Raw genomic sequence first — 8,170 nt, 5'->3', positions numbered from 1 at the left:
AATTTTAGTTTGCATTTTTCTAATGACTTATCATTCTGAACATCTTTTTGTGTGCTTAATTGACATCCATAAGTTTTTTTGTGAAGATTCGACTCAGTATTTTGCCCAATTTTTTATTGAGTTTTTTTGTTGTTAGAATTTTGAGAGTTCTTTATATGTTCTCTATCATATATGATTTGCAAATATTCCCTTCCAATCTGTAACTTGGCTTTTCATTCCTTTAGTAGTGTCATAAACTAGCAGAAGCTTTAAGTTTTGATGAAATCCAATTTATCAATTCATTTTAAAAAGCAGATTATGTTTTTTCAATCATATCAAAGAAATCTTTACTAACCCAAGGTCACAAAGATTTTTTCCCAATGTGGTCTTCTAGAAGTTTTATAATTTTAGATTTAACATCTAAAATTCACTTTGAGCTAATTTTTGTATAGAGTGAATTTATCAAAGTTCACTTTTTTGCCTATGTATATACAATTGTTACAGCATAATTTGTTGGAAAGAAGACCCTTTTCCACAGAAATGTGATTGTATTTTTGTCAAAAATTGCTTGTAATATGTAAATTTAAGAGGAGAGGATTGGTTGATCCTCTGGGGGAAACTTCCAGATGAAGACTGGTTCTTTTATTTGAAAATAACTATGTTGAATAACAAAAGTTATATAGGAAAATGCAGAAAACACACAGGAATATTAGAATCAATCATAATATCACTGGCTGTAGATAATTAATGGTTTTCTAAGAATACAATTCATCTTTTTATCTTTTTAGTAAAAATGGGGTCAGAGTACATTATTTTGAAATCTGCTTTACATATCACTGTATGGCAAATAATTTTGATATTATTAACATCTCCTTTAACATGTATAGATTTAAAAAAAATTTTTTTAACATCTTTCTTGGGGTATAATTGCTTTACAATGGTGTGTTAGTTTCTGCTTTATAACAAAGTGAATCAGTTATACATATACATATGTTCCCATATCTCTTCCCTCTTGCGTCTCCCTCCCTCCCACCCTCCCTGTCCCACCCCTCCAGGCGGTCACAAAGCACCGAGCTGATCTCCCTGTGCTATGCGGCTGCTTCCCTCTAGCTGTCTACCTTACGTTTGGTATAACATGTATAGATTTTAATGAAACCATAGTGATGACCACAGAATTCATATAGAGGCAGAGTATATTCCTGTGTACCAACCAAATTCAGAAAATTATTAGTCTAAAAAAATTAGAAGCTAGATAATTGATGATTAATTTGAAAGTTTTCTTTAAATTATTCAAAGTAGAGTGACATTAACTTGTGACTTTTTTCTGTTAGTTTCTGTCTGCATTTCTGGATTTTTCCATGCTAACAATTTGCCTGAATTGTTCATGACTCTTTCTTTTTGAGAGAAGAGAAAAATAATTTTGGTACAAAGTTCTTTTTATCATAGGGGAGATTTTGATATTAATAAATATTTAGAATTCATATGAAATCATTTTATAGGACTCTGGAGCTGAAAATTAGGGGCTATAAATGGAAATTTGCTGTCTAAAGATTTTGGATCTCGATTCTCATAGTCACTCAGAATGATGTTGCTGGAACCTATCCAGGGTTATACAAACTTCCAGGCTCATTGACATGGAGACGGATAATATCTTTCAAAAACTGCATGAAGTCCTTCTGTGAATAATCAAATTAAGCCTTTAAAGATAGCACTCTCAACAAGACTCAAATCAATTCCGAGAATGATTCAATAAAACTGACAGTTTCGGTTATTCAAAACCACCTAGCCAGTCTTGAAAACACGTTAATCTTCTTGAGTAGAAATGTGACCCAAGAGAAATGAGGCGGTATTAATTTGGTTTGTTGCTAGGGGAAGTGCTAGCCAAGTTTTATAACTCATTCTCTCTCTGTTGTAGTAGAAGGAAATGAAAATAGAGAGGATATAAATCAGCTCGGCTGGGCCAGTTCTGGAAAGGGATTTTTACACCATTTTCTAAGTCTAAGAGGGTACAGCCAATAGGGGTTGCTGGCTGAGGAAGTATTAACTTAGGATTTTGCAAGTAGGGAATCAGGGCATCCAGATGAGTTCAGATCAAGTCGAAAATTATAGAGTGTTTGATCAAACCTGAAATGAGTATGTGTATTATAGGTGTCTTAATGGGACACTACAATCTTAGGAATGATGCTAATGAACACTGGGGTGAGATATTGTCTGTTAATACTGAGTACCATCCTTGCCCTTCTAAGATCCTCCCTATATCTGCATTTCCCTGACTCCTTCGCCACAAGCCACATGGTTTAAATTTACTTCCAACAAGAGGATTAGTCACAAGAGATATGAAGGACAGACTGAAGTCATTTTTTTGTTTCCGGCAGTAACAGGTGAGATGTTCAGCTGACTGTAGACATAAGGTTTGCAGCATCTTGGGGATGAGCTTCTGTTAATCACCTGCTTCAGTGCTGTAGGCAACTGAGAGATTCAGCAACACTTTTCTGAATCTCCACACTTGCTGATTTCCTAAAACCAGCAGTGGCACCCCCTGACCTTTATTTGCCCTTATGAACAGCACTTTAAATATCCAATTCCCTCTATTAAATCCCTTCCTATTAAAACAAGTAGAGCAGTTTTTGTTTTCCCACCAAAACGGACGGATAGACCATTTAAATGTTAAGATTACACAATAGAATTCTCAGCATTTGTGTATGGTGTACACACTTAAAGTTTCAAGTGTTAAGTCCAGAGTAAGGAGGTGAATGACCAGCTTCTTCCTCCAAGCAAGCATTTATGGTTTACTACAATAGAAAACACAGATAAGTGTTTTAAAATAACAGGACCAATTTTTATCATTGCCCTGATTGACCCCTCACGGATAACTCATTAGGAAGACTCAATTTAAAAGAAACGTTTAGGACTTGTAACACAGGCAAGCAAAGTTTGTTGCATGGAATCGATTCAGGAGAATAAACTACACATATGTTAGCTGACACATTTCATTCAAAATTTTAATAGCTTTGTTGAACCTTCCAGGGGGGAAAAAAAGGTACATTCCTATGATTTAGATTATTTTCATTATTGAATGAAATATTGGCAATGAAAAATGTTGACACCCCATAGAAGCCATTAAAATTTTTAAAACTGAACTTATTTAAGAAGTAAGAACACAAAGGCAGCTTTTTAAATTTTTTATCTAGAAATTTGTTTATAGGTTTAATTGCACAACTTCCTGGGACGCATATTAAGCACCCATTTATCGTTGCTCGTGTCTGACATTTAAGATAAAAACCACAAAGCTCTGTCAAGGGACATAAAGTCAGTGAAACAAACAACTTGAACATGAATGAATGTAAAAGGATGTCATGTTTCTGGATGGAAAGACAACATTTTAAGATGCTAATTCACCCTCAAATTGATATCTCCATTTCCTGTAATGTTAATTTCAGGGGGATGTTTGTTCTTCTTTGACCTTTCAAACATTATTCTAAAGTTCAGGTGGAGAATAAAAGACAACATAGTCAAAACATTTGGGAAAAGATGTGCTCATCCCCGATTAGGTGCTATAAAAGACTGGAGATGTGGCTGTGGGGGTGAGGAGGTGTGGCGATCATGGTCTGCATCAACGACGCTGCATTCATGAAACGGAATGTACAGCAGCCAAAAAAATAGACTGGTGTACGTACTGCTCAGAAAGATGTTGGGGATATATTGTTAACAGAAAAAACGACCTACAGGTCAATGTGTTTCACACAATTATATTTCTATAAAAACTGCACACACCTTTATACGTACACATGCAAATGTCTGCATTAGCCTTAGAACACTTGACAATACATCCAACTGCTAAAGTGGTCCCATCTGAGACAGTGTGGGAGCTGAGGTTGACATTTGCTTCATATTTCCTACGTGTGTGCACGCACATAATATTTAAAGCAGTGATGACCTTGAAACTTTCAACATTTTGCATTTTTAATATTATTCAAATTAAAGTGTAAAGAAATCCATCATGTAGTGTTTTCTGTTCATGTAAATAGACATGTACATTTCACATACCTATACATTTATGCAAGAAAGAAACTGATATTTACAAACATGACTGCTTTTTTTTAAGGACAGATCCTTTCTTATAGAAATGGTATTTGTGAGATTGAAAAATCTTGATCTTGGGTAGGCAAATTAGGGAGCCGGAGTCTGAGAAGTCTGAATTGCTTTGCACGATAGAGAAAGGTCGTGTGCACGATGTGGTTTGACTTGGTTACTGTCAGTGGTATGATTTCAATATTGCCTCTGCCACCCCTACAAATTCCTGAAAAAGGTCTACATGGTTCACGAAAGCTTTGGTATAAGTGGATTTCTTGGCAGAACTCAGAGTCAATTAGAGTGCAGTTCAAGAGCAGATGCACAGACAATGCGGCTTGAAGAAGAAGGGACTATGGAAAGTAAGACTCCAGGAATTTTCAGAAATTTAGAAGATATTTTGCATTTTCCCCATGTGTAGCTTTGGACAGTGCTTCAAGGAGAACACTCAGACAGCTTTACTTGTGTCACCCGGAGTCTGTCCAGCAAAGAAGCCTGGTTCAAAGTCTGACAAAGCTTAAAAGTGAGAAGCTATAGCTGTCTAGTTATTCTGAAGGCTGAGCGAGAGTGATTAAAAAGAAGGTTCAAGAGGGCTGCCTAGAGGGATGATGGGATCCTAATTTAGATGATATCCTGTGAGGAGCGGACCAAGGGAACTAGAGGCTGGAAAGGCAGAGATTTGCGAGTAGCATCAGGGGAAGACTTTACCTGCACTAAGTATCTGCAGCGAGAGATCCCAGCAGCGAAGGAGTGATGTCTGAAGAAACTACAACCACTCCCTAAGAAACAGAAGTAGTCTTAACACCCTCCAAGCCCAGAAAGTACCAAGGCCAGGTCAACGCTAGAGTTAAGTAAGATATTTCTTGCACTACAACGCTCTTCTTATCTGCCATGTAAACCTTGAAATGCCAGAGGCAGCCTAACAAGTGGGAGAGTGGGAGGAGTGCTAGACGGGCCTTAAAGAAGAAAGTGAATCTCAAGGTCCTGATCTCTACAATAAGCCTAAAAAATTTAAGAACATTCTCTCCTCCCCCACTATAGACACACTTGAGAAAGAAAACGCAGAACATACTAATATTCACGATCCAGTGGTTTAAAACATGTACTGATCAGTTAAGAATCTGTCTAATTTTTTTAGTTTAATACATTTTACCTCTATAATAAATATGATTCATTTGCTTATTCAGCACTATTTATTGAGTGCCAACTTTGTGCCAGGCACACTTCTTCTGGGCTCTGGGGAAATCAGGAACAAAATGACAAAGTCTGGCCCTCAGCCTCAGGGAATTTACATTCCAGTTGGGGTGACCCAGGGTAAAAATATAGTAGTACAAGGCCACATAGCAACAAGTTCTATTATGAAAAGTAGTTCAGCTAAGGTGATAGAGTGACAGGACTGCTAATTTATATAGAGACATCAGGTTACTTTGAGAGTATAAAATTTAAGTAAATTGAAAGATAGGAAGAAATGAGTCATGGGATATCTTGGGGAAGATCCATCTGGCCAGAGGGAACATGGAATGCAGAGGACTGAAGCGGGGACAATCTTGGCAGGTTGAAAAGTGCAAGGAGGTCCTGGTGGTTAGACTGTAGTGAAGCCAATGAGCAATGAACCCTCATTTTTTCAAATGAAACAACTTTCAGGGGGAAGGACATTTGAGATGCTAACCCTTCTGTGGGCAAGATCTGGAAGGAGAGCCTGCTGGGCCCTGGTCAAGAAGACGGTCTGTTATAACGCATACCTTGCGTGTGTGTTTAGATCGTTTTGTTTGTCTGTTTGTTTGTTTTTACCACACAGGAATGATTGTTTTTTTGGATCGAGATATTCTCCAATATGCAATACATTCATAGTAAACCCCAGGGCAGGAGGACTCCACACAACTCTCCCCTCTTCCCTGAAACGTCGGTTTCTGAAACATAGCTTGTTTGCTGCACACGCCCATTACATGTTACATCACCTGAACAACACTGCCCACTTCAAAACACACGTGCGCGCGCGCACACACACACGCGCGCGGACCTGCCCACAGGGTCAGGGACCGCCACTTCCTGGCAGGGGAGCGTGGCTGCAGCCCCCCTGCTGCCCAGTGAAAAGTGTGGGAGCTGTGGAAGCCTCCATGGGCTCCTGCTTGACGGAGGGGGTCGCTGGTGAGCAAGAGGGTCAGTGAGAGCTCCCTGAAACCACCGGCTGCAGAATTCTTGTTCACTGGATTGGCTTGTTTTCTTCATGATTGAGAAAAGCAGCTCGGCACACAGGATTTTTAATAAACAGTGTAATATCCCACACACCTTCTTAGAAAATGTGAAGCACATTAACAAAACTAACTGTACTGGAAGATAATGACATTTGGCTTCTTCGTGTGGCCACAGACCTTCATTACTGGACAGTGACACTGATCAGAATGCCACCCAGTTACTAGTGTGGAAAATCTGCCATCCGTGACCATAAATATATAAAACTCTGCTTGCTCCGAGCAGTTGGTCTGTGTAGGTTCCAGTTGGTCTGTGTGCCCTGTTGGTCACAGATGAGCTGTTGATACCCTTTCCGACCCCAAATAAAGTCCGTTAACAAGTTCCAGCATGATGAGAGGGCCTCACACTGAGAACCGGGGGCCCTCTTTCCTGGGTCTTGTCTGCGGTTGCCTAAAGCGGAAGGGGTTCGTCCAGAGCTTCGACGGGGCCCCCCAAAGACGTACTTCATCCCTTACTGTCGCAGCCACTGCTCCCACGTGGGCTTCTCGCTCTTCAGCCTCTCTATTTCCGCTCTGTCATTGTATATGGAGTGGATCTGGGTTTAAATACTGCGGTGGTGGGCGCGCTCGGGCTTGATACAGCAGCACTTGGGACACTTGTACAGATCCCTTCTCCAGGCTTCAGCTGCAAACCTCCACGCCTTCTTTAGTAGCATTTCCTTTGGGTACTGCCCCCGACTGGGTGAGCACGGTCCTCAGGTGAGACACCACAGGGCAAGTACCGCCAGGCAGTTAAAAATGATCCCGTGGACCACGGAGTACCAGAAGGCTTTGGAAGGCAGCAGCAAGACAAATGTCACCAGAAAGATCGCATAGGTGACCAGAAGCCACGTGACACAGGCGCAGATCCTGCCGCAGCCCAAGTGGATGAACTGGACTCTGTCTGCCACGTCAGCCTCGAAGGCAGAGGAGGCTGAAGAGTCATAACAGTCATTGTCACTCAGGAGAGGATGATGTTCAGCATCCCAGAGCTGGTGTCCTGAGCATGGTTTCCCTACGCACCCTCTCAAATTATTTCTAAACAGTCCTTGAACATTTTGTGCCTTTTCTTTAGGACCTTAAGATGCATACTGTCCTGTGGGATAGGATACAAGGCCTGGGGGGCGGGGGAGGGGGGTCGCCTGGCGTTTCAACTCACAGCCTGCTGCGGGCGGGGACTGCAGCGGACAAGGCAGGGACGCATCACGCAGCCGCGCTGCTGGCCAGCGCTGCGTGGGCCCCGCAGCTCGGCTGGGCGGGGCTCCGTTCTGCCCGGCCAGTCAGAAGAAGGCGGCCTCCTAGCAGACTCGAGAGCCAGAGCCCAGCCTCCTTGAGCATTCCCTGCGTGACTCAAATGACCATCCTGCAGCAGCTGGACTTTCTCCAAGGTAGGTTCGTGAAAATCAATACTGCATCTACCCAGGGAAGAATATCTGGTCTAAGGAATCTTCTCTCTTGTGACGTTGACGTGTAATAAATAGGCCTTATCTTTTTCTTCCCACTGGCGTCAAAGAGTGATTTGTTCTTTTGAACAAAATGGATTAGCTAATGCAAATTGAAATACATTGTCTAGAAATTAAGTCAGTCCTGAACCCTACCCCCAGCAAAGAGATTGCTCCTAGGACTTGTTTATACATGAGGTGTCTAAAACGCTTGTTAGTGTGCTTAGCACAGCACATGCGCAGTAAATGACAATTATTACTATGTGGTAATAATAGTGGCTTGAGATCTCCCCAATTATTAGGTAGTGACTAATCAATACAAAGGAAGTTTCTACCGGGCATAAGCACATGGTTGGATATGTTGCATCACATACGCGTATCTACACCAACCTGGGCAAGAGGTATGTACCCGTCAGGATTGCCTTAGACAACAGGAACTCCCGCTCT

General features: G+C 41.2%; 1 pseudogene; it reads right to left on the bottom strand.

Moving 5' to 3' along the window:
* Positions 1 to 6,844: 6,844 nt before the first annotated feature.
* Positions 6,845 to 8,170, bottom strand: part of LOC103070673 (palmitoyltransferase ZDHHC7 pseudogene) — a 2,903-nt pseudogene continuing 1,577 nt past the window's right edge.

This window comes from Lipotes vexillifer, unplaced genomic scaffold (assembly GCF_000442215.2).
Source record: "Lipotes vexillifer unplaced genomic scaffold, Lipotes_vexillifer_v1.1 scaffold994, whole genome shotgun sequence".
Classification (NCBI taxonomy): domain Eukaryota; kingdom Metazoa; phylum Chordata; class Mammalia; order Artiodactyla; family Lipotidae; genus Lipotes; species Lipotes vexillifer.
This window is presented reverse-complemented; position numbering and strand designations above follow the sequence as displayed.